The sequence below is a fragment of the Cnephaeus nilssonii genome (assembly GCF_951640355.1).
Source record: "Cnephaeus nilssonii genome assembly, chromosome: 8".
NCBI lineage: Eukaryota > Metazoa > Chordata > Mammalia > Chiroptera > Vespertilionidae > Cnephaeus > Cnephaeus nilssonii.
In genome coordinates, this window is record NC_137079.1 from 92,670,753 (window position 1) to 92,696,872 (window position 26,120).

General features: G+C 41.7%; 1 pseudogene across 1 annotated transcript; it reads left to right on the top strand.

Annotated features, from left to right (window-relative positions):
* Positions 1-2,350: 2,350 nt before the first annotated feature.
* LOC307103977 (pre-mRNA-splicing factor SPF27-like) lies at positions 2,351-3,331 on the top strand (annotated as a pseudogene). The gene is made up of 2 exons: positions 2,351-2,547; positions 2,855-3,331. The product of its transcript is annotated as a pre-mRNA-splicing factor SPF27-like (transcript).
* The last annotated feature ends 22,789 nt before the right edge of the window (positions 3,332-26,120 follow it).

Genomic DNA, 26,120 nt, shown 5'->3' on the forward strand with positions numbered 1-26,120 from the left:
ATGCAATTTTGGGAGGGATGTCACTGTAATGGATCCTGGGTTCTCTTTGCATCTTACCAGGCAGTGCAGAATTTTATTTTGTCTAATTCTGATGATATTCACCCTGGTCATTTGATTAAGGTGGTGTCTGCCAGGATTCTTCCCTGTAAAGTTGCACCTTTTTCATTTCTATTTAATGTGTTTCATGGGAAGTAATTTGAAACTATTTAAATATCCCATTTCTCATCAAACTTTAAACTTAGTTGTTTAGGACTTACAGTTTCCCATTTTATTCAATGAGTCATAATTCATTACTATTATTATTTATTTTTATGCTCAAATTGTCCCAGACATTGCCAGTAGGAGGCCATCCAGAGTGGCTTCTGTGTCCTTTTTAAACAATTTCACTGATTATTTGCTTGCATTCTGTCATAATAACATATTCCAGGCTCATCTCATACTTTTGGTGCCTACATATCCATCCACACATTCTGAAAACGATGAGTTCACATCAATCCTTCTATTTCCAATCAGCACCTCAGGATTCATTTTCGTTTTCTTCCTTTCTGGGATTGTAATTTCCTTCTTAAGCAATAAGAAACTTGGCTTCCATTATCCCTAAATTAGTTACTTATTTGTTCAATCACCTCTATGTAACCTAGTAGAAACTGGGCAAAAAAAGAGGCAGGCAACTCACATAAGAGAATATCTAATTGTCAATAAGCATAGGAAAAGGTGCTCAATATCATTAATAATACAAAAATGCAAATTAAAACCACAACAAAATCTCACTAATACCCAAGTGGTGGAGAACATATTACATTATGCTAGTCAGGTATAAATTAGTATAACTACTTTGAAAAAGATTTTGGACTTCTTTACAAAAACATGGTAGAAAAATTCCTCTACTAAAGTACATTCAAAGAGACTATCTATAATATATGAAAAGGAATGTTAATAGTAACATTATTTGTAATGAAAACTACCTGAAAGTCCATAAAATTCTGAATACATGAGTAAATTGTAGTATATTCATACAAAGAAATGTCAATAGCAATGAACATGAACAAACTGCAATAGACACCCAACAACATAGACTAATCTCACAAACATACATTGAGCAAAAGAAGAATGACCTTAAGTGATGGTGTTATATGAGGTTTAAGAAATAGCACCAGGCAGAACTAAACAATGTTGTTAGAATAGTGGTTGCCTACAGAGGTGAGAGAAAAACCTCTCTTCAAGAAAGTGCTGAGGGGACATTTCTAGAATGCCAGAATATTTTGTTTGTTGGCTTAGAGCTGCTTTGTAATTTTTTGTTAATCTTTTCTTATACCTTCATGCCACTTTCTATAGACATATTATCTATATTATAAAAGGCCTGTGGCCATAACGCCATAAAACCAGTCACCAGGAGGTGCATGGAGCACCTCTCGGTCGCTCCCCCCAGGCCCCTGAGCCACTTGCCATGGAGGCAAGGGGTTGGGGGGGGGGGGGTGGTGGTGGCAGTGGGGCAGGACTTGGGACTGTTGAGCAGCAGCGGCCGGGGTGAGTTTTTCGCAGAGCAGTCGCAGGGCGGGGGGAGCCTCTCGGATCAGTCGAGGGGCAGCGGCCGCAAGCATCACACAGCGTCCAGGGGCGAGGAGCTTCATGTAGCATCGCAGGTGGGCAGAGGCCATGCAACAGAGGCTAGGCTAGGCCTAGGGACCCTACTCACGCATGATTTTGTGCACTGGGCCTCTAGTATTTTATAGTTTTAAAAGGTTCAAAATCAATTGGCCCTTCCTAGATGCAGATAATTGATGTAAAGTCTTATTGTTTAATATATTGGGTTTAAATGCTCAGTTAGGCTTTTAATGCCTCTTACATAAGTCTTAAGTTATTTTTCCAGACTTATCCCTTTGCCCTCTAAGATATGTCTTCTATAAAAACCGAGGCACGACAAAGAAAAATTAGGAAAAGTTAAGAACAAGCAATTCACCAAAGAAGAAATATAGATGAAAACCATTTAAAAAAATAAATGTCATTACTAAATAAATACAAATGTTTGATATATATTCTTTACTTATCAGAATTGTAAAATAATGATAATATCCAGTATGGTAATTGTGTGAGGAAAAAAGGACTCCCATTAAATTCTAGAGAAGAAGAATAATGAAAGGCAAAGAGAATTTAATTGGACAATAAAGATGTCAAATGAATGCAATGAAGAAATGAAAAAACTATGAGACAGAGGGGAGAACCAATCATCAATACTAAAATCACATTCGCTTGAGAGAAACATCCAGATCATGTAATTCAAAGAACATGTAAACTTAATTTTTTTTCCTAAAATCATAATCCTGTCACAAAACCTCAGGCAAATTTAAGAATGGCAGGCACAGGTTTGGTGGCTGGAGAGGTTGTGGTGGATGGGCCAAGGTTATGAACTACCTGGTGTACAGGAAGTAGCTGTGGTGCTGGTGATTGAGGCAACTCACAGACACTGACCTACTAAGAACTACTTGAGCTACCTAACAGCCCTGGATTATTCTGCTTTTGAAAATGACATAATGAGGCCCTGGACAGGTAATTCAGTTGGTTAGAGTGTCATCCTGATGCACCAAGGTTTAGAGTTTCATCCCTGGTCAGGGCATATATAAGAATCAACCAATAAATGCATACTAAATAAGTGGAACAACAAATGAGTGTTTCTCTTTCTCTCCCTTTCTCTTTTTCTCTAAATCAATTAAAAAAGGAAAGAAAAAGGAAGAAAGAATGAAAAAAAGAAAGGAAGGGAGGGAGGGAGGGAGGGAGGAAGGAAGGAAGGAAGGAAGGAAGGAAGGAAGGAAGGAAGGAAGGAAGGAAGGGAGGGAGGGAGAAAGAAAATAATAAGTGAATTTAAAAGACTGGATAACCAATTGAATTGCTCAACATGAAACAATATTAACCTCCAGCTTCTTCCTTGGGTCAGAAAAATGAAATCATTGCATGACAAGAATGTATAAACAATTCTATGGTCCAGTTAGAGCATCAAGCAGTTCAAATTGAGAATCTGAGACTAATGTCACAGAATGGATGCAATGCCTGGAAAGTATATCATGAAAATCTAATTCATGTGATTGAACACACAGAAAGAGCTCCAGAAGTTAAGGAAACATGTTAAATATTTAAACTGACAGCAAAAAAAAAAATCAATTCATAGCTGGATCTAAATTAAGAGAAATGAAGTCAAACTAGGTCTTGTTTGAATTCCCTGGTCAGTAAGAATTATGAGATTGAAAGGACTATTGTGCAATTAAAAGACGAAGTCTTTCAAATGAAGTGCCAACATGGAGAGGCCAACCAAGAAAACATTTGGCAAGACTTCTGAAAAGACAAAATTAATTCAATGGTGGCTGGGACTAGTGTCCTTTTGATGGATTCTTCACTCATATCCGACACCTGGGCTGGGAGGATTCACACAATTGGGCTCCAAAGGCATATGTCAGAGTCTAGCAGAAGCTATATTACCTTCTATGACTTGGCCTTAGGAGTCACTCAATGTTACTCCTCCTGCCTTGCATTATAAGCAAATCAGTGCAGCCAGCTCATACTCAAGGGGAAAGGAATTAGATTCCACCTCAGATAGAAATACTGTTAAAGAATTTGTGGATATACTGGTATTTGTGTTTTTTAAACTTTGACATGTTTTAATACCCCTCCCATTAGGTGCAGAGCAAAGTAGGCATCCATTTAGAGGGTGAGCCCTAAATAGATTCTGATAGGTGTCCTTGAAAGAAGAAGGGAAGACACAGATACACATACAGGGAAGACAACATGAAGACACACACCACATGAAGACAGAGATTGGAACAATGAGTCTATAAGCTAAGGAACACTGGAAACCACCAGAAGCTGGGAGAGAGGCATGGAATCAATTCTTCCTAGAGCCTTAAGAAAGAGCATGGCTTTGCTGACACCTTGACTTCAGATTTCTAACCTCCAGATCTAGGAGAAAATAAAGTTTGATTGTGTTAAGCCACATCCCAATAAAAATCAGAATGTTTTTCCCACGATGCTTTGACATGGTCAGTTCCCTCCTTGTTGGTCTTGCCTTGAATATGCCTTAAGTCTACTAAATAGAAGCAATTAGAGATTCCTTTAAGCACTTAGATGTCCAGCAGAGATGTAGCTAGTGAGGGGTGGGGATTTGCCACATCAAAGTATGCCTTTTGGGATATTGATTCTTTTTTTTTTTATTAAATACTAGAGGCCCGGTGCACGAAATTCGTGCACTGGGGGAGGGTGTCCCTCAGCCCAACCTGCAAAGTCTCCAATCTGGGACCTCTCGGGGGATGTCTGACTGCCTCTTTAGGTCCGATCGGGCCTAAAGAGGCAGTCAGACATCCCTTTCACAATCCGGGACTGCTGGCTCCCAACTGCTCGCCTGCCTGCCTGATTGCCCCTAACCACTTCTGCCTGCCAGCCTGATCACCCCCTAACCCAGTGATGGGCAACCTTTTGAGCTTGGTGTGTCAAACTTCGCCAAAAAACTGAGCATAACTTGGGTAGTGTGTCACTTTGAGGAAAAAACTAACTCCAAGACTCTAGTCGCAAATGTTTCATCCTCGGCATGCTGCCGCGTGTCATCAGAAATGGCTACGCGTGTCAGTGCTGACACGCGTGTCATGGGTTCGCCATCACTGCTCTAACCACTCCTCTGCCAGCCTGATCGACACCTAACTGCTCCCCTGCCAGCCAGATCATCTCCAACTGTTCTCCCCTGACACCCCGGTCACCCCCAAATGCCCTCCCCTGCATATTCTCTCTTTATTAGATAGGGTTTTTTCTTTAACATATTGGACAGCTCTAACTGGTTTGGCTCAGTGGATGGAGTGTCGGCCTGCAGACTCAGGGTCCCGGGTTCGATTCCAGTCAAGGGCATGTACCTTGGTTGGGGGCACATACTGCAGGAGGCAGCTGATCGATGTTTCTCTCTCATAGATGTTTCTAGCCTCTATCCTTTTCCCTTCCTCTCTGTAAAAAATCAATAAAATTTATTTTAAAAAAACATATTGGACAGTGTACCTGCTGTGGTCTTGACAAAACAGTAAAAATGTAAACCCAAACTAAAAGAGTCATAAAATAAACTCCTTAAACAGGAATTTCATGAGACTTGGAAAGGTGATATCCTGTGGTTGTTTCTTCCTTTTTTTTCTTCTCTTTCTTTTTCTTGATGTTTCATCTTTTGTCCTTTCTTACTTTTCTCCTTCTATTCCTTTTCTATCCTCTCTTTCTCTAAACTTTTCCTTTGGTAGAATCATCAGTACTTGACTCGCTCCCTGGGGTAGCAGGCGCCTCCCATCCAGACACCTAGGGCTGCCTCTGGAAGGGGACGCTGGTGTGGGGTCCTGGGCGCCTCCCATCCAGACACCCCGGGCTGCCTCTGGGAGGGGATGGCAGTGTGGGGTCCTGGGCACCTCCTATCCAGACACCCCGTGCTGCCTCTGGGAGGGGATGGCAGTGTGGGGTCGTGGGCACCTCCCAGCCAGACACCTAGGGCTGCCTCTGGGAGGGGATGGCAGTGTGGGGTCCTGGGCGCCTCCCATCCAGACACCCCGGGCTGCCTCTGGGAGGGGATGGCAGTGTGGGGTCCTGGGCACCTCCTATCCAGACACCCCGTGCTGCCTCTGGGAGGGGATGGCAGTGTGGGGTCGTGGGCACCTCCCAGCCAGACACCCTGGGCTGCCTCTGGGAGGGAATGGCGGCGTGGGGTCACGGGCGCCTCCTATCCAGACACCCCGTGCTGCCTCTGGGAGGGGATGGCGGCGTGGGGTCACGGGCACCTCCAATCCAGACACCACGTGCTGCCTCTGGGAGGTGATGGCGGCATGGGGGACAGACGCCTCCCAGCCTGACACCGGGGGCTGCTTCTGGGAGGGGATGGTAGCATGGGGTCCCCGGAACCTCCCAGCCAGATACCCGGGCTGCCCGGCTCTCAGCGGCAGCCCTCCCTGGGACTGGGGGACTCCGGCAGGGCTGAGCGTACTGGTCGCCGCCATCTTGTGGCTATGGGGGCCGCCATTTTTGTTGCGGAGGTATGGTTAATTTGCATACTACTCTATTATTATATAGGATATTTTATTGATTTTTTACAGAGAGGAAGAGAGAGGGATAGAGTGTTAGAAACATCGATGAGAGAGAAACATCGATCAGCTGCCTCTTGCACACCCCCTACTGGGGATGTGCCCGCAACCAAGGTACATGCCCTTGACCGGAATCGAACCTGGGACCCTTGAGTCCGCAGGCCGACGCTCTATCCACTGAGCCAAACTGGTTTCAGCTATTGATTCTTTTAAACTGCTTATTTTCAGGAAATGAGACTCAGGAAAATTTTTTTATTATGTCTTATTTTATTTGTTTGTATTGTGGTAAAATATATATAGCAAAAAGTTTATCATTTTAACCATCTTTAAGTGTACCAGTCCCACGGCATTAAATACATTCACGTTATTGTGCAACTATCACCACCATTCATTTCCAGAACTTTGTCATCTTCCCAAACTGCAACTCTGTCCCTGTTAAACAGTAATTTCCCTTTCCCTACTTCCTTCAGCTTCTGGCAACCATTCCCTTTCTTTAATATACAAACAAATAGTGAGTTTACCATTGAAAGATGAGTTTATATCCCTCATCTGAGGTGAATATACAAATAGCAACTCAATGCAATACACACAGTTAAACTCATTCTAAGAAGTACAAATTGACAGTTACAAAATAGTCACAGATGTAAAGTACAATATAAGGAATACACTTGTTTTCAAGAGTACAAGTCTTGTATTTCTTTTTTTATTTTTTAAAATCTTTATTGTAGAGAGTATTATAGATGCCTCCCTTATTTTCCTCCATTGCCCCTCTCCACCCAGTTCCCACCCCACCCCAGGCCTTCACCACCCTACTGTCTGGGTCCATAGGTAAGATCTTTGGTTAATCTCTTCCCACTCCCCCTTTCCCTCTGAGATTTGTCAGTCTGTTCCATGTTTCCATGCCTCTGATTCTATTTTATTCACCAGTTTATTTTGTTCATTAGATTTCTTGTTCATTTATTTTGATTTTTATATTCAATTGTTGATAGGTATGTATTTATTGCCATTTTATTGTTCATCTTTTTTACCATTTTTCTTATTTTTTCTCTTCTTAATGAATGCCCTTCAAAATTTAATGTAATACTGGTTTGATGGTGATGAACTCCTTTAGTTTTTTTCTTGTCTGGGAAGCTCTTTATTTGACCCTCAATTCTAAATGAGAGCTTTGCTGGGTAGAGTAATCTTGGCTGTAGGTCCTTGCTTGCCGGAAGCCAGTTCCAGCATGTCATAATTGCAAGAGTTTCATCAAAAGGTTGATGGAACTTGGGGACTCAACAAGGGCTGAGTCACATATGTTATCGCCTGCTGGAATGGCTAAAGGCATTTCCTCAAACCTGAAAAGGATGCATTAAATTGATTATTTGCTGCCAGACAGCTCAGGGCATCTTAATCTACATGTTATTGTCTCCTGTTGGCCAAACACCTGAACAGCCGAAGGCAATTCCCCAATCTGACAATGCTTCTGTAGAAACCCTACCCTTTGAAGTATATATTTCCACCTTGCCTTAGGACAATTTGTGTTAATAAAAAGCAAGGGGTCCTGAGACAAGGAGAACTTGGTTTCTTTAGCCAAGCTCCTCTGCCCCCTCTCCCCCCATATGCCTTTCAAAATTATGTTTCGTCTCTGGACTCTTATTTAACCTATGCACAGCCCTTTCTCCAGATTCCTGAACCCTTCTAGATGCCAGATCAAGACCACCGGTGTTAAATCATGCCCAACATCCGGCATTACTTGCTATTCATCACTTTGAATATTTCTTGCCACTCCCTTTTGGCCTGCAAAGTTTCTGTTGAGAAATTAGCTGACAGTTTTATGGGAGGTCCCTTGTAGGTAACTGTCTTTCTCTTGCTGCTTTTAAGTTTGTCTTTAACCCTTGGCATTTTAATTATGATGTGTCTTCGTGTGGTCCTATTTGGGTTCCTCTTGTTTGGGACAATCTATGCTTCCTGGACTTGTAAGTCTATTTCTTTCACCAGGTAGGGGAAGTTTTCTGTCATTGTTTCTTCAAATAGGTTTTCAATATCTTGCTCTCTCTCTTCTCCTTCTCCATAATGCAAATGTTGGTACCCTTGAAGTTATCCCAGAGGCTCCTTACACTATGTTGATATATTTGGATGCTTTTTTCCTTTTGTTGTTCTGATTGGATGTTTTTTGCTTGCTCACATTCCAAATCATTGATTTTATTCTCAGAATCCTCTACTCTACTGTTGAATCCCTGTAAATTATTCTTTATTTCAGTTAGTATATGCTTACTTTCTGACTGGTCCTTTTTCATTTCTTTGACATTCTAAGTCTCTTGAAGCTCTCATAAAGATCCCTGAGTAAACTTATACCCATGGTTTTGAACTCTATATCCAGTAGTTTGTTTGCTTGCCATTTCTTTCATTTGTGACATGTTTCTTTGTCTCCACATTTTGGTTGCTTCCCTGTGTTTGTTTCTATGTATTAGGTAGAGTTACTATGTCTCCTGGAATTGGCAGAGTGGCCTTGTGTAGTAGGTGTCCTGTAGCTCAGCCTCCCAAGTCACCTGAGTTGGGCACTCTAGGTGTGTCCCTGTGTGGGCTGTGTGCACAGTCTTGTAGTTGAGTCTTGATTGCTGTTGGCATCACTGGAAGGAATTGACCTCTAGGCCAATTGGCTGTGAGGACCAGCTGTGGCTACAGTGGAAGAGTTGCTGTGCAGGAATCACCCCTATGGAGCAGGACTTGCTTCAGTGGGGCTTTGGTGCTCACTGATTCTGTCTCTTGAGTGTGTCACTTGTGAATGTGTAGATTTGTAATCTGGTATAATCTGAATCTGTCACCAGATGCACAGGCATTAGGGCCTCCAGGGAGGTGCAAAGTCAGCCACTGTCTGGGGCCACCTGGCAGTAGCTACAGAGAGATCTGCAGATGCCTGCTATTTGTATTAGGTTTTGGAAGTGCCCAGGTGACAACCAGCTGTGAAGCAAGGCAGGCTGCTGCTAGTGCCAGGTCTTCGACCTTTTATTGATAGGTTTGGGGCACACTGACACCAGCTACAGCTTGTTTGAGAGATTTTAGCAAAGTCTGAAGCCTGAGCCAGGACAGGCCATTCATACGGAAAAGCTGCTGCACACAGGTTGGGTGGGACTGCACATTGGACGGGGTGGGGTATTAGGGAATCACCAGGGTGGAGCAAACAGTGTGGGCCATGCTGATGGAAACTCAGCTACGGGTACCAGTCAGCCCTGCAACAGGGGAGGTCCCAGCACAGGACAATGACCCCTGCGAGAACCGTCATCTGGGAGAAAGCTGACCCTGAGTTCTTGCCCTGATGCCAGTCATTCCAGTTCCTCCCAGTATGTTTCTGAGTCACCCAAAGCTGCCCAGTGCTGAAGCTCAGGGGATCAAGTCCCAGTAAGTTCATGCACCAGCCCTTTAAAAGGAACACCTGAGTCTCCAGCAGCCTCCATGTCACTCAGCCACAATCCCTGCTTGTTTTTACAACCCAAAGTTATGGGGACTTCTCTTCCCAACTCTGAAACCCTGGGCTGGGGGGCTGTTGTGGGTCTGGGACCCCTTGCTCCTCACGGGGGGATGCAGCGAAGATCTCCCTCCCCATTAAAAAAATGGCACACATGGGTGTCAGACCAGCCTGTTCTTCGCCTTTGCCCCTCCTACTAGTCTCAATGTGTTTTCTTCTTTACTTCTCTCTTCTTTACTTCAGCCAGCTTTCAGGTGGTTATGAATGATGGTTGTGCTCTACGTTAGTTGTAATTTTGATGTGGTTGTGGTAGGCTGTGAGTACAGGCATTTACATACACCACCATCTTGGTTCTGTCAGGGAAAATTTTGACATTCCCCTTACCTGCTTAAAAGAATTTAGACAGAGGAACTGCTCAAGAATGGGAGCTGTCATCATAGATAAATACAGTTTAATATAAACTAGTGTGTCATAGGGAGGAACCAAGAAAGTCTCATTTGACTAAAGTCATCTCTGTTTCCCATTGTTAAAGATGGCCCAGCATTCATATCTTGGCTACTGTAAATAATGCTACAATGAACATAGGGGTAATATCCAGAAGAAGAATTGCTTGGTCATAAGGCAGTTTCATTTTTTATTTACTTTTTAAAAATCTTTATTGTTGAAAGTATTACAATTGTCTCCCTTTTTTTCTCATTTACCACTTCCAGCCCACCCTTGATCCCCACCCCAGGCCTTCACCACCCTATTGTCTGTGTCCATGGATTATGTATATATGCATATAAGTTCTTCGGTTAATCTCTTCCTACCCACCCACTCACCCCACCCTCCCTCTAATATTTGACAGTCTGTTCCATGCTTCTGTGGCTCTGGATCTATTTTGTTCATCAATTTATTTTGTTCATAATCTATAATAATAAAAGTGTAATATGTTACTTAGACCAGACAGCCGAACGACCTTCCAGATGAAGCTGGGGCTGTAAGGGCTGAGGCAAGCCTCCACACTGGTGAGGGCCAAGCCCCTTGCATGAATTTCGTGCATCAGGCCTCTAGTATTCAATATATGAGTGAGATCATGTGATACTTGTATTTCTCTGACTGGCTTATTTCACTTAGCACAATACTCTCCAGGTCCATCTATGCTGTCTCAAAGGATAAGAGATCATTCTTTTTTACTGATGCATAGTATTCCATGGGTATAAATGTACCATAGGCTTTTTTTTATCTTCTCATCTACTGATAGGCACTCGGGCTGTTTCCAGATCTTAGCAATTGTAAATTGTGCTGCTATGAACATAAGGATGCATATATTTTCTCTGATTGGTATTTTGGGATTCTTAGGATATATTCCTACAAGTGAGATCACTGGGTCAAATGGCAGTTCCACGTTTAATTTTTTTTTAGGAAACTCCATAGTTTTTCATAATGGCTACACCAGTCTGCATTCCCAACAGCAGTGTACTAGGGTTCCTTTTTTGCCACATACTCACCAGCACTTGTCATTTGTTGATTTGTTGATGGTAGCCATTCTGACAGGTGTGAGGTGATACATCATTATCATTTTAATTTGCATCTCTCTGATGATCAGTGACTTTGAGCATTTTTTCATATGTGTCTTGGCCATCTGTATGTCCACTTTGGAGAAGAGTCTCTTTAGGTACTTTGCCCATTTTTAAAAACTGGATTGTTTGTCTTCCTTTTGTTAAGTTGTATGAGTTCCTTATATACTGGTATTTTGCATATTAACCCTTTATTAGATGTATCATTGCCAAATATGATCTCCCATATAGTGGGCTTCCTTTTCTTTTTTTATGGTTTCTTTTGCTGTGCAGAAGCTTTTTATTTTGATGCAGTCCCAGTTATTTATTTTCTCCTTAGATTTCTTTGCCCTCGGAGATGTACCCATACACACATTGCTACAAGAGATGTGTGAGATTTTTCTGCCTATGGTTTCTTCTAGGATTTTTATGGTTCCATGATTTACATTTAAGTCTTTTAACCATTTTGAGCTTATTCTTGTGTATGGTGTAAGTTGGTGGTCTAGTTTCATTTTTTTTTTTCGTGTATCTGTCCAGTTTTCCCAACACCATTTATTGAAGAGACTGTCTAGGCTCCATTGTATGCTCTTGCCTCCTTTGTCAAATATTAATTGAGCATAATGGCTTGGGTTGATTTCTGGGGTCTCTGTTCTATTCTGTTGATCTATATGCCTATTCTTGTGCCAGGACCAGGCTGTTTTGAGTACAGTGCTTTGTAGTATAACTTGATATCTGGTATTGTGATTCCTACAACTTTGTTCTTGTTTCTCAAGATTGGTGTGGCTAGTCAGAGTCTTTTTTTTGGTTCCATATAAATTTTTGGAGCATTTGTTGTAGATCTGTGAAATATGCTGTTGATATTTTAAGGGATCCATTGAATCTGTAGATTGCCTTGGGTATTATGTTAATTCTACCAATCCATGAACACGGTATGTTTACATCTTCCTCTATCTCTTTTTTCAACATGTTGTAGTTTTCCAAGTATAATTCTTTTACCTCCTTGGTTAAGTTCATTCCTAGGTATCTTTATTTTTGTTATTGTTGTTGTTGCAATGGTAAATAGGATTGTTTTGTTTCTCTTTCTGAGAATTCACTATTGGTCTATAAAAATGCCATCGATTTCTGAGTGTTAATTTTGTATCCTGCTATATTGCCAAATTCATTTATTAAATCTAGTAGTTTTTTAGTGAAGTCTTTAGGGTTTTCTATGTACAATATCACATCGTCTGCAAATAGAGTTTTATTTCCTACTTTCCAATTTGGATGCCTTTTTTTCCTTCTTCTTGTCTGATTCCTGTGGCTAGGACTTCCAGTATTGTGTTGAATAAGAGTGGTGAAAGTGGACATCCCTGTTTTGTTCCTGTTCTTAGGGGAAATGGTATTAGTTTTTTCCCATTGAGTATGGTTCACTGTAGAATTGTCATAATGGCCTTTATTAAGGTATGATCCCTCTATTCCCATTTTGCTGAGATTTTTTTTAATAAAAAATGAGTGCTGGATTTTGTCAAATGCTTCTTCTGCGTCTGTTAATATGTTCATGTGATTTTGGTCTGTCAATTTATTTATATGATGTATCACATTTATTGATTTGCCAATATTGTACCAGCCTTGCATCCCTAGAATAAATCCCACTTGGTCATGGTGTATGATCTTTTTAATATATTGTGGGATCCAATTTGGTAATATTTTGTTAATGATTTTAGCATCTGCTTATCAGGGATAGTGGCCTGTAATTATTTTTCATTGTAGTGTCTATCTGGTTTTGCAATTAGCATAATGCTGTCCTCATAAAAAGAGCTTGGAAATGTTCCTTCCTCTTGGATTTTTTGGAATAATTTGAGGAGTTTAAGTGTTAGTTATCTTTGGATGTTTGATAATACTGCCCTGGGAAGCCATCTAGACCAGTTTGTTGGAACAGAGTTGTTCCTAGTATTTTCTTATAATCCTTTGTATTTCTGTGGTGTAAGTTGTTGCTTCTCTGCTTTTGTTTCTGATTTTATTTATTTTGGTCCTCTCTCTTTGTTTCTTGATAAGTCTGTTTAATGATTTATCAATCTTATCTTCTCAAAGAACCAGCTCTTGGTTTCATTGATCCTTTGTACAGTAGGTCCTCAGGTTACATCAGAGATTCGTTCCTATGGTGCGACATAACGCGATTTTCCCTGTAAGTTGGAACCCACTTACATAAGCACCTACATCACTCACATGGAGCACATACACAGCAGTAATGAAGTGAAACAGTAAAAAAAAAATTAAAAGAAAGATAACAATTCCTGACCTTTACTTGTGGTAAATAAATAATAAAAAAATAAAGCACATATGTACATACGTCGAAATGAGGAAACTTTTTTTTTTTAATAAATAAACTAGTGGCCCGTTGCACGAAATTCATGCACGGGGGGTAGGGGGTGTCCCTCAGCCCAGCCTGCACCCTCTCCAATCTGGGACCCCTCGGGGAATGTCCGACTACTGGTTTAGGCCCAATCCCACACCTAAACTGACAGTCGGACATCCCTCTCGCAATCCGAGACCATTGGCTCCTGCCTGCCTGCCTGATCCGAGACCACCACTCACCTGCCTGCCTGCCTGATCACCCCTAACCACTCTGCCTGCCAGCCTGCTTGCCCCCAACTGCACCCCCTGCTGGCCTGCTCTCCCCCAACTGCCCCCCCACTGTCCTGATCACCCCCAACTGCCCTCCCCTCAATGGCCTGATTGCCCCTAACTGCCTCTGCCTTGGCCCCACCACCATGGCTTTGTCTAGAAGGACGTTTAGAAGGTTTCCCAGAAGGTCTCCCAGAAGGTCTCCCAGTCTAATTAGCATATTACCCTTTTATTAGTATAGATGGGAGATGGCAACATAACCATGAAACAACATACGTCAAGTCTGACATAACCTGAGGACTGCCTGTATTGTGTTTTGTGTGTGTGTTTTAGTCTCTATATCCTTTATTTCTGCTCTAATATTTATTATTTCCTTCCTCTACTTACTCTGGGCTTTTCTTGTTGTTCCCTTTCTAATTCTTTAAGTTTTAGGTTTAAATAGTTTGTTTATTTATTTATTTATTTATTTATTTATTTATTTATTTATATTTTTTAGTAGGTCTATAATGCAATGAACTTCCCTCTCAGGACTGCTTTTGCTGTGTCCCAGAGATTTTGGGTTGTTGTGTGTTCATTTAAATTTGTTTCCAGGTAGTTTTTATTTATTTCTTGATCTCATTTGTAACCCATTCATTTTTTAATAACATTCTATTTAGCCTCCATTTTTTAAATTTTTTGGAGTGTTTTTACTATAGGTAATTTCTAATTCTTTTCACTGTGATCTGAGAAGATGCTTGACATAATTTCAATATTCTTGAACTTGTAGATACTTGTTTTGTGTCCTATCATACTAGTATCTATCTTTGAGAATGACTTATGTGTACTTGAGAAGAATGCATATTCTTTAGTTTTGGGGTGAAATGTTCTATAAATATCAATTAAATCCATCTGATCTGTGTGTCCTTTAGAGTCACTGTTTCCTTGTTAATGTTTTGTCTGGTGTGAAGTCAGTGGGTGTTAAATTCCCCTGCTATGACTGTATTGTTGTAGATCTCTCCCTTAAAGTCCTGTGGAATTTTTTTTATATGTGGGTGCATATATGTTTATCAGGGTTATATCCTCTTGATAGATCTATCCCTTTAGTATTATGTAGTGACCTTTGTTATCTCTTGTGATGACCTTCATTTTGAAGTCTATTTTGTCAAGTATGAGTATTGCTATCCCAGCTTCATTTTTGTTTCCATTTGCATGGAAAATATTTTTCCATCCCTTCACTCTCATCCTGTGTGTCTTTTGTTCTGAGGTGGGTCTCTTGTAGACAGCATATAGTTGGGTCATGTTTTTGTATCTATTCAGCCACCCTATTTTTTTTTATTGGATTACTTAATCCATTTACATTTAAGGTTATTATTGATAGGTATTTATTTATTTCCATTTTAATTCTGTATGCCTATGTTTCTCTCTGTATTTCTTCTCATTACAGCAGTCCATTTACCATTTCTTGCAATGCTGGCTTGATGGTGATACACTCCTTTATTGTTTTTGTTTTTGGTCTGGAAAGCTCTTTATTTCACTACTCGAAGCCCGATGCACGAAGATTTGTGCAAGAATGGGCCTTCTTTCCCCTGGCTGCCGGCACCGCCTTCGCTCCAGCTGGAGCTGCCTTTCTGCCTTTGCTCTGGCCCGGAGCCGCCTTTCTGCCTTCCCACGCTGCCCAGAGGACCTGAGTGGCTGGGGTGGTGTGGAATGCGTGCGTCATCACCATGGTAATGACACAAGCGTTCTGCCCCTGGCCGCTAGGTGCCTGTGTATGCAAATTAACCCGCCATCTTTGTTGGCTGGTAGGCGTCGCAAAGGTACAGTCAATTTGCATCTTTCTCTTTTATTAGTGTAGATATATTTTTGATGATAGCCCTGCTGGATATAGTAATCTTTATTTCAGATCCTTGCTATTCATTAACTTGAGTACTTCATGCCATTCATACCTGTAGAGTTTCTGATGAGAAATCAGCTGACAGCCTTATGGGAGCACCTTTGCAGGTAACAAATTTCCTTTCTCTTGCTGACTTTAAGATTCTCTCTTTGTCTTTAATTTTTAGGCATTTTAATTATAATGTGTCTGGTTGTGGGTCTGTTTGGGTTCTACTTGCTTGTGAATCTCTGTGCCTCTGGGACTTGTGTGAATTTTCCTTCACCAGATTAGGGAATTTTTTGCCATTATTTCTTGAAACTCTTTATCTCTTTTTCTCTCTCTTTATCCCCCCTCCCTCCCTTGCTCACTTTCTTCCCCCTATGGCACATCTATCATGCAAATATTGTTAGGTTTCATGTTGTCCCACACCCTCCTTATTTTTTTATTGTTTTTTTCTTTTGGGTTCTCTGATTGAGTTATTTTTTATACTTTGTCTTCTAATTCACTGATCTGATCCTCAGCTTCCCCTAATCTGCTGTGTATTCCTTCCAATGTGCTCTTTATTATGCTATGTCATTCTTTATTTCTGACTGTTCTTTTTTCATGGTTACTTTATCTTCTCTCATGCTGTTGAGCATCTCTACCATCTTTGTTCTTAACTCTATATCAGATAAATTTCTTATCTCCATTGTATTTCTCTCTTCTTCTGGAGAATTCTCTTCTTCTTTCATTTGGGTGTTGTTTTTTTTGTCTCCTTATTTTGGCTGTGCGTTTGGGTTTGTGACTATGTATTAGATAAATCTGCTATGTCTCCCAATCTCTAGTGCAGGACAGTGTCAAACTCTGTTTCTGACTAATTAGATTAGGCAAAGAGTCAAAGCCTCAAGAGACCCACCTCTGCCTGCAGACTGATTGGATTCCATCTTTAGAAGCCCTCAGGAAATTGTCCACAGGTGTGTTGAAATGTTTTTCAACAGGATGGTGCAATTGCTTCTGCCTGTAGAGTTTCTGATGGGAAATCAGCTGACAGCCTTATGGGAGCTCCTTTGCAGGTAACAAATTTCTGGAGGCTAATTGTTATTCTCAGTCTCTTAATGGGCCACAGAGATTCCACACCATATGGATGGTGTTTTCCAATAGGGAGGATCAACTGTCTTGCCTCCAAACAAAAACCTGCCTGCTTAGCAAAGTTCTGCCTGAGAAAGATGACTTCTGCAGTGTCAGGGAATGTCTCAGCACAGGAAGCTGGGGTATCTGCCTTCTGAGCTCTAATCCCAGAGCCCCCAACCCTGGCTTCTGCTTACAGAGCTCCAGTCCATTCTGCACCCCCTCTGCTGGAGCCCAAGGTGAGTAGCTGCACAGTAAATTTTGTGCATTGGCTCTTTAAGAGAGTGCCTGCATTTCCAGCTGTCTCTCCCTGGCAGACAGCAAACCTGTTGCTTTTCATAGCCAGATGTTATGTAGACAACTTTCTCAGTTCTGGTGCTCTCTGCTGGGGGGCCCAGCTTGGAAATTAGACCCCAGATTTCTCAGTGGCAACCCCCCACAACTGAGATATCTCTCCAGAACTTCAGCTGCTATATGTGGATGCCCAGCCAGCACTTTCGTGCCTTCACCCTTCCTACTAGTCTCTATTTGATCTTCACTTTTCATCCTTGGTTATCAGGGTTCTCTCCAGCTAATCTTCAGTTGATTTTTCATGGTGTTTTTGTTTGTTTGTTTTGTGTGGTTTTTTTTCTTTTGTATTTTAGTTGTAATTCAAGTTTGGTCCTGGGAGCATGTCTGTGTAGCATCCACTTACTCTGCCACCATTTTTAATCCCCATTTAAAAAAAGTTTTTGAGAAACCTCATACTGTTTTTCACAGCAGCTACACCAACAGTGCATTCCCACCAACAGTGAATGAGAGCTCCCTGTTTTTCAAATTCTGGCCAACAATTTCTGTGTGTGGATTTATTGATGACTAGAGGTCCGGTGCATGAATTCGTGCATGGGTGGGGTCCCTCTGGGTGGCCTGCAGGGATTGGGCCGAAACCCACAGTCCAACTCTGCCTACAGCTCCTACCTGCCACTGCCACTCATCCCAGCCCCACTGTGCCTGCCGCGGGCTCGTGCCCAATCAGTCCCAATCGGGAGATTCACCAGCCATGAGCCCTGCATCTGGCGCCCTCCCAAGGGGAGTGGCCTGCAGGATTGGGCTGAAACTGGCTCTCCAACATCCTCCGAGGGCTCCCAGATTGCAAGAGGGTCCAGGCCAGGCTGAGGGACCCCATCAGTGCACCATTGGGCCAGGGAGGGACCGCAGGAGGGCTCCAGGGCATATCCAGCCCATCTTGCTCAGTCCTGATCAGCTAGACCCCAACAACAAGCTAACCTACAGGTCAGAGCATCTGCCCCTGGTGGTCAGTGCACATCATAGCGAGCGGTTGAGCAGCCTTAGCATATCATTAGCATATTGCACTTTGATTGGTTGTTCGGTTGTTCTACCGGTCGGTCTATTTGCATATTACGCTTTTATTATATAGGATAGCCATTTTGACAGGTCTGAGGTGATATCTGATTGTGGTTTTAATGTGCATTTCTCTGATGATTCATGACATTGAGCATCTCTTCATATATCTATTGACCATCTGTTTGTCTTCTTTGGCAAAATGCCTATCAGATCTTCTGCCCATTTTTTAATTGGTTTGTGGTTTTTTTGGTGTTGAATTGTATAAGTTCTTTATAAATTTTGGATATTAACCCCTTAACAAGTGTCTTATTAGCAAATACTTTCTTCCATTAAGAAGATTGTTTTATTGTTTTATTGATGGTTTCTTTTGCTGTGCAAAAAACTTTTTAGTTTGATCTAGTCTCAATTGTTTATTTTTCTTTTGTTTCCTTTGCCATAGAGATAGATCAGAAAAAATATTGGTATGAGAAATGTCACATATTTTACTGCCTATGTTTTCACCTAGTTTTATGACTTCAAACCTTACGTTTAAGTCTTTAATCTGCTTTGATTTTTTTCATGTTTTTAACCCATTATATGTTTTTGCCTTCTTTATCCAATATTAATTGACCATATGGGTATGGGTTTATTTCTGGGTTCTCTATTATGTTCTATTGATCTATTTTTATCTTTTTAATGTCAGTACTATACTGTTTGATTACTATAGACTTGTAGTATAATTTGATATCAGGTGGTATGCTACCTCCAATTTTGTTCTCAATATTGCTATCCAGAGTCTTTTGTGGTTTCATATAAATTTTTTTATTTGTTCTAGTTCTGTGAAATACTCCATTTGTATTTTGATAGGAATTGCATTGAATCTATAGACTGCTCTGGGTAGTATATACTATTAATGATGTTAATTCCTACTACCCAAGAGCATGGTATATGTGTCCATTTATTTGTATCTTCTTGAATGCCTTATAATTTTATGAGTACAGGTCTTTTACCTCCATGGTTAAATGTATTCCAAGGTGTTTTATTTTTTCAATGCAATTGCAAATGAGATTGTTTTCTTAATTTCCCTTTCTGATAGTTCATTATTGGTGTATAAAAAGGCAACCAAACTTTTGAATATTTATTTTGCATCCTGATACTTTACTGAATTTATTTATCAGTTCTAGTAGTATTTTTGGTGAACTCTTTCGAGTTCTCTATATACAGTATCATGTCACCTGAAAATAATGATAATAGCCAAGGTAAAGAAGCAACCCAAGTGTTCATCAATATAAAAATGAATAAAAGAATTGTGGTATATATATATACAACAAAATATTACTTGCCCATAAAAAAGAATGAAATCTTACCATTTGTCACAGCATGGATGGACCTAGAGGATATTATGCTAAGTTAAACAAGTCAGTCAGAGAAAAACAAATACCATATGATTTCACTTACATATGTAATATAGAGAACAAAATAAATAGACAAACAAAATAGAACCAGACTCATAGATACAGAAAACAGACTTTTGGTTGCCAGGGGGAGGGTTATTGGGGTATAGGGTGAGAAAGGTGAAGGGGTTAAGAAGTACAAATTGGTAGTTATGAAATAGTGAGAGGGATATAGAGTACAGGATGGTAAATATCCTATATAATAAAGGGGTAATATGCAAATAGACCGAACGGCAGAACAACCGAACAACCAATCAAAGTGTAATATGCTAATGATATGCTAAGGCTGCTCAACCACTCACTATTGTGCACTGACCACCAAGGGGCAGTCAATTGGTCGACCAGTTGCTATGATGTGCACTGACCACTAGGGAGCAGATGCTCTAACCGGTAGGTTAGCATGCTGCCGGGGTCCGGCTGATCGGGATTGAGTGAGATGGACCGAACATGCCCTGGAGCCCTCCCGTGGTCCCTCCCCAGCCCGATTGTACACTGGTGGGGTCCCTCAGCCTGGCCTGCACCCGCTCACAATCCGGGACCCCTTGGGGGATGTCAGAGAGCCAGTTTTAGCCCGATCCCACAGGCCACTCCCCTTGGGAAGGTGCCAGATGCAGGGCTCATGGCCGGCAAGCGCTGCTGTGGCAGCATGAGCCTCTCCAGATTGGGACTGATTGGGCGTGAGCCCGTGGCAGGCACAGTGGGGCCAGGATGAGCGGGAGTGGCAGGTAGTAGCTGAAGGCAGCATTGGACTACGGGTTTTAGCCTGATACCTGCAGGCCACCCAGAGGGACCCCACCCACGCACGAATTCGTGCACTGGGCCTCTAGTCTATATAATAAAAGCCCAGTGACCATTATGGCGGAACAACTAGAACAACTGGTCTCTATGATGCGCTGGTCACAGGGGCCGCCACCAGTGCCACTGCCGAGCCTGAGGGCCCCAGGGCCAGTTGCGTGGCTGCCACCAAGGCTCCAGTAAAGAAGAACATGAAGGTGGCCAGTGTGAGCGTACAGCTTGAGATGCAGGCTCTGTGGGACGAATTCAATCACTGGGCACCGAGATGATTGTCACCAAGGCTGACAGGTCAGGGCGCCCCTCTCCCCGCTGTGACCCTCCCCACATGACGCCAGTCTCAGGCAGCAGTCTTTGGCCTGATCCACATGAGGGAGACTGAGAAGCGGGGTGGGGGGCACAGCCTGGCTACCTGCGGGTCCCTCTCGGTGTGGGCCAGCTCCTTCGCTTTCTGAGTCCCGGCTTTAGCAACAGCTGCCTGGCACACTGGGCCAGAGAATACTGCTCAGGAGGCCAGGAAGGTGGTGGAGAGAAACCCTGTGGACCTGCCGCCCGACCAGCAGCCCAAAACCCGGCACCACCAGAAACGTACCGCTCAGAGCACACCGAGCTTGGGGGGAAGGCAGTTGCCTGGGAGGGGCCTTGCCACCAGCCGGCTCCCGGTGGATCCCACCTCAAAGGAAACTCTGTCTTTGGTTCCTTAGTTCAGTCCACCCCGGCTAAAGAGGAGCAGCTGGGCACATTTTAGGGGAGAATTAAGACTCTAAAATAGTATGTTCTGTTCTGTGGAGATTGCTACCCAGTTGTCTTAGGCCTAATTCCGGTTGATTGTGGGGCTTGGCTCTGCCACTGGGGCCCGCGTCTTCCAATTGGCCTGTGTTTGCTGTAAGGGCCCAAAGAGAAGAAGGGGAACAGTTTTTTGATGCAATGGATTTGACCAACAGACAAAGGTGAGTGCCGGCTGTGTCTAATGTACACACAGAGACACCAGCTCTGAGTCCCCCTGGCTAAAGAGAGCTCAGGGCCTGTGTGCAGAGCCTTCTGGTGGTTTCTGTTTCCTCCCTGGGAAGCCTGGGGCCCATGCTCAGCTCCAGCTCTGTGGGTCTTCTCCAGGCCCCTCCCCCTGGCTGGCCCTGCCCCCGATCAGATCCCCTAACCCTGATTGGGGGTGGGGCCAGCCCATTAACCACCTGCAGCCCCTCCCCCTTGCTGGACCCACCCTCGATTGGCCCCCCTCATTCAGATTTGGGGCAGGGCCGGCAGGCCAACCTCCCGCAGCCCCTGCCCCCAGCCGGCCCGATCAGGGTGGGCTGGCCTGACCCCCACCCATGCATGAATTTGTGCACTGGGCCTCTAGTAGTCAATATAATTATAATAACTATGTATGGTGCCAGGTGGGTACTGGAAATATTGGAGGGGAACACTTTGTAAAGTATATGATTGTCTAATCACTATACCATACACCTAAAACTAATCTATATATATAAAAGCCTAAGGAACCAAACGACTGGTCGACCAGTCACCATGACGTGCACTGACCACCAGAGGCCAGATGCTCAATACACAGGATTGTGCTCCCTCCTGTCTGCATCGGGCCTGTGGGGATTGGGCAGAAACCGGCTATCTGACATCGCCCGGGGGGTCCCGGATTGCAAGAGGGTATAGGCCTAGCTGAGGGACCCCAATGGTACATGAATCTGTGCACCGGGCCTCTAGTATGAAATAATATTGAATGTAAACTGTAATTAAAAAGAAAATTTAAAAACATCTATATAAAGCAAAGCAAAACAAAAGATGACCTAGGAAACATTTATTTACCAACATTTGCTTTTCTATCTCTGTGTGAATTGCCTTCCCATTCTTTGAAGTCCCAAACCACAATCTCCCTTTTCCTTAGCCCAATATGGCATATAAGCCTTACATGCCAGATTTGTCCTTGGGTCCCATATTCTAACAGAATCTCAATATGTACATACTTAATGAATTTGGTTATTTTTCATGTTAATCTGTCTCCTGTCAATTAGATGATTAGAATTTAGAATGATAGAAGGAAAAAAATTTTTTTTTCCTCCTACAGTAGATAAGGGAAGGTGGAAGAATGGAGGACAATATTTTCAGGGAAGGAAATTACACTATCATATCTACTCACAAAACTAACCACAGGCAAAACAATGACTAAGATTCTACTTTTTAACTTTTTCAATTTTCCATTCCTGGTTTAGGGCTTCTCTCTCTCTTTAAAAAAAGAAATTATATATATATATATATATATATATATATATATATATATATATATATATATATATATATAAAATTGAATTCAGAGAGGAAGGGAGAGGGAGAGAGAGAAACATCAATAATGAGAGAGAATCGTTGATTGGTTGCTTCCTGCATGCCCCACACTGGGAATTGAGTCCACAACCCAGGCATGTGCCCTGACTCAGAATTGAACCATGACCTCCTGGTTCATAGGTCAACGCTCAACCAATGAGCCACACTAGCCAGGCTGGGGCTTCTCTTTTTGCCCTTTCATAAAAAAAAGTTAAATACCCTGATGTAAGGCAGCCCCCACAGGGGAGCTTCTTAAGAAAGTTCAGCCATCTCTGCTGAAATATTTATGGTTAACAGTGAACCCCAGACATTGCATTTCAGTTGTCAGAAGAAGTATATACAGTGGGCTTTTGTATGAGTTTTATATATGAACTTTGTCTCCATGTAATCGTAGCCCCTTCTTTACAGCTTGTCATCTGAAAACTGAACTAATTAAGGAAAAGAACATTCCATCAAAAGTGAGAAAATTTCCTTTTCTTTTGTGTTTCAAGATTTATGAAAAGCACAATGTTTGTTTTTTTTTGCAGGAAATATCATTATAAGTTTAAGGTCAAGGATTGTTCAAAATCAAATAATGAAATAGAAGTTTAATTTTACACCCTAACACATGGTTTTTGGCTCTTTTCTATCCTGGGTGGCTGGTTCCTCTAATTGTATGTGCTCTGTTCAATTTCCTCCTATCCTCATGTCTTATCTATCCAATAGTTTAAAAGGATCTAATTTTATCATTTACATCACTAATAACATAATGTGTTACTTTCTAAGAGATATTCATTTTGAATAGAAAACACCTTTTTAAATCAAAAGGATGTTCAACAATGGAATTTCTGACATTAGTCCCAGGTGGGGAGGGCAAGAGTCTCCTCTCAAAATCTCACAAAGCAGTATTTTATATTGATACTAGTCTTAACCCATTATTTAAATAAAGGCTGCCAACTGGCAAAATTAGGGCTACTTATGTCTCACTTAGGCAGCACAGAATTTTAACTAAATCTAAGCCAAATGTAAAAACCCAATGTAGCCCAATATGGCACATAAGCTTTACATGCCAGATTTGTCCTTGGGTTCCATATTCTTACAGAATTCTTAAAAATTACAATTTCTAGTTTTACTTGAAAATAAAAAAGAGGATGATTTCCACGAGGCATCAGTTGTTTGAAACAAAATACTTCTGCTCCTTTAAACAGGCCAGACACTTTCAATTTGCCACAATTCACAACATTCATATTATATCTCAAATACTGAGGTCAAATGTTACCATTTACCATCATGTACAATTTCTCTTATATTAGAAAAATACTAGTCTACCAAAAGTAATAAAATGAGAGACAAACTTGAATTTTCCTATAATTGGGCCTACTTTACCTATTTCTACTCCACCAGTCTCTGTAAACATTTGAGTTTGAGTCTTTTAACTTAATTTAACATGCTCATCCACTTCGAGCCATTTGGATAGAAAAAAAAACATTTTTTGAGGATTAAATATGGGTAGAAAAGAGGTTGTAAGAAAAAAAGAGGTAGGAGAGTCATTTTATATATAGCAAAAATATGAATGTATATTTCTAATATTTATGCCACCCGCACTCAAAACAAACAAACAAACACAAACCACCAAAAGAAGCAGTAAAAAGTGTTACAGAAGTTCATAGGTTGGAAGAGTGTGCTCCATGTATGCAGAGGGGACCCCTGAGGAAGGACTCAAAGTAATTCTCGAGCCAAGTCTTAAAGGATGAGAGGGGTTTTTCTTGGCAGAGAAAACTTTATTACTTCATGATGAAATCTGGGAGTAAATATTGGAACTTCAACTTATTCTTTTCTTTTTTCTTTTTTTTTTATGCTTCTCTCTTTTTTTTTTTTCAAATATATTTTTATTTATTTCAGAGAGGAAGGGAGAGGGAGAGAGTGATAGAAACATCAATGATGAGAGAGAATCATTGATCGGCTGCCTCCCGCACGCCCCCCACTGGGGATTGAGCCCAAAACCCGGGCACGTGCCCCTGAGTGGAATCGAACCCGGGACTGTCCAGACCCCAGACCGATGCTCTATCCACTGAGCCAAACCAGCCAGGGCTCAACTTATTCTTTTCTATTTCATATTTTCCCATACAGCATTCATTACTATTTTGCATGCTTAAATCCTCACAGAGAGGCATCAGGACAACATGGGTTCATTATATCCAACAATCCCATGTCAGTCATTTCCCAACATGATTGTGTCAGTCACTCCCAACATAATCACTTCTATTAGAACCCAAAGGTGAGAAATGTGTACTATGTAGAATTGAGGTGGAGCCTTGATTCCTGTGCTTCTGCCCTGGCTCTGAGTCTTACTCGCTGTGTGACTTTGAGCAGGGCAAAACTTTTAAGTCTCTGCATCCTCATCTCAAATTGTAGATGGAAATAATTCCATCTTGCCTGCCTCAAAGGGCTGCCATGGAAATTTAAATGGAAGTATATGAGAACATGTTTTAATCTCTGATATGTTTGTTCTTCAAATATTAGCTGTTATCCTCAAGAGTATCCAGCATAGAAATGGACATTCAGCTAGTACTTAATACTTTCTAAAAATTAACTTTTTATTTTGAAATACTTAGAATTTACATACAATTTGCAAAAAGAGTATAGTACTCCCATATATCCTACTAACCCAGTTTCAGTTTCCCCTAATGTTACCATCTTACGTTACTTTGATACATTTGCCAAAACTAAGAAACTGACCCCAGACCTAATTTGGATTTCATCAGTTTTTGTACTAATGTCCTTTTCCTGTTCAGGATCCTATTCAGGAGACGATATTAATTTAGTTGTGTCTCTTTAGTCTCCTCTGATCTGTGACAGTTTCTCAATCTTCCCTTGTTTTTCACAAGCTTGACAGTTTGAGGAATACTGATTATGTTGGGCTGGTTGGTTGTGATTAGACTGGGGTTTTGGGTGTTTAGAAAAAAATACCATGGAGGTGAAGTGGGCTTTTGTCACATCGCCTCATATCAGGGGTACCTGGTATCCACACATCACTCATAATGTTTACCTTAGTCCCCTAGTTAAGGTGTTGTCTGCCAGCCCTCTCCACTGTAAAGTTATTATTTTTTCCCTTTTCATACTCTATCCATTATGAGTCACTGAGTCTAGCATATCCTCTAGGGAGTGGGGAGGGGATAAATTTCACCTCCTGAGTCAAGGATATCTACATATATTACTTGGAATTCTTCTGTAAGGAAACATTTCATTTTTTAAGCCATCAAACAACAGAAACAATACTGACTGATATAAAGTTCCTTTTTTATTCCATGCTTACTCGGCCTCTGGTAAGAATGCTCAGATTAGCCTTTCAACCAACTGGGCAGAGAATGGGTAGGTGAATGAAGAGTCACCAGAAAATCTACAAACTGGAAAATAAGAAGACGCTTCATGCATAAGAGTTAACTATTTATGATTCCAGCCATGTCAGTGACAAAGAGCAGTAGTTCCTGGGTCATAGGCAGATGTGGCTACTGAGTGACAGCCCTGTAGTTTCTAGTTCACAGGACCTGTGCCTAAATACTAGGCACAGAAATAATGTGTTATACCCATTATTTTAATTTTTGCTGT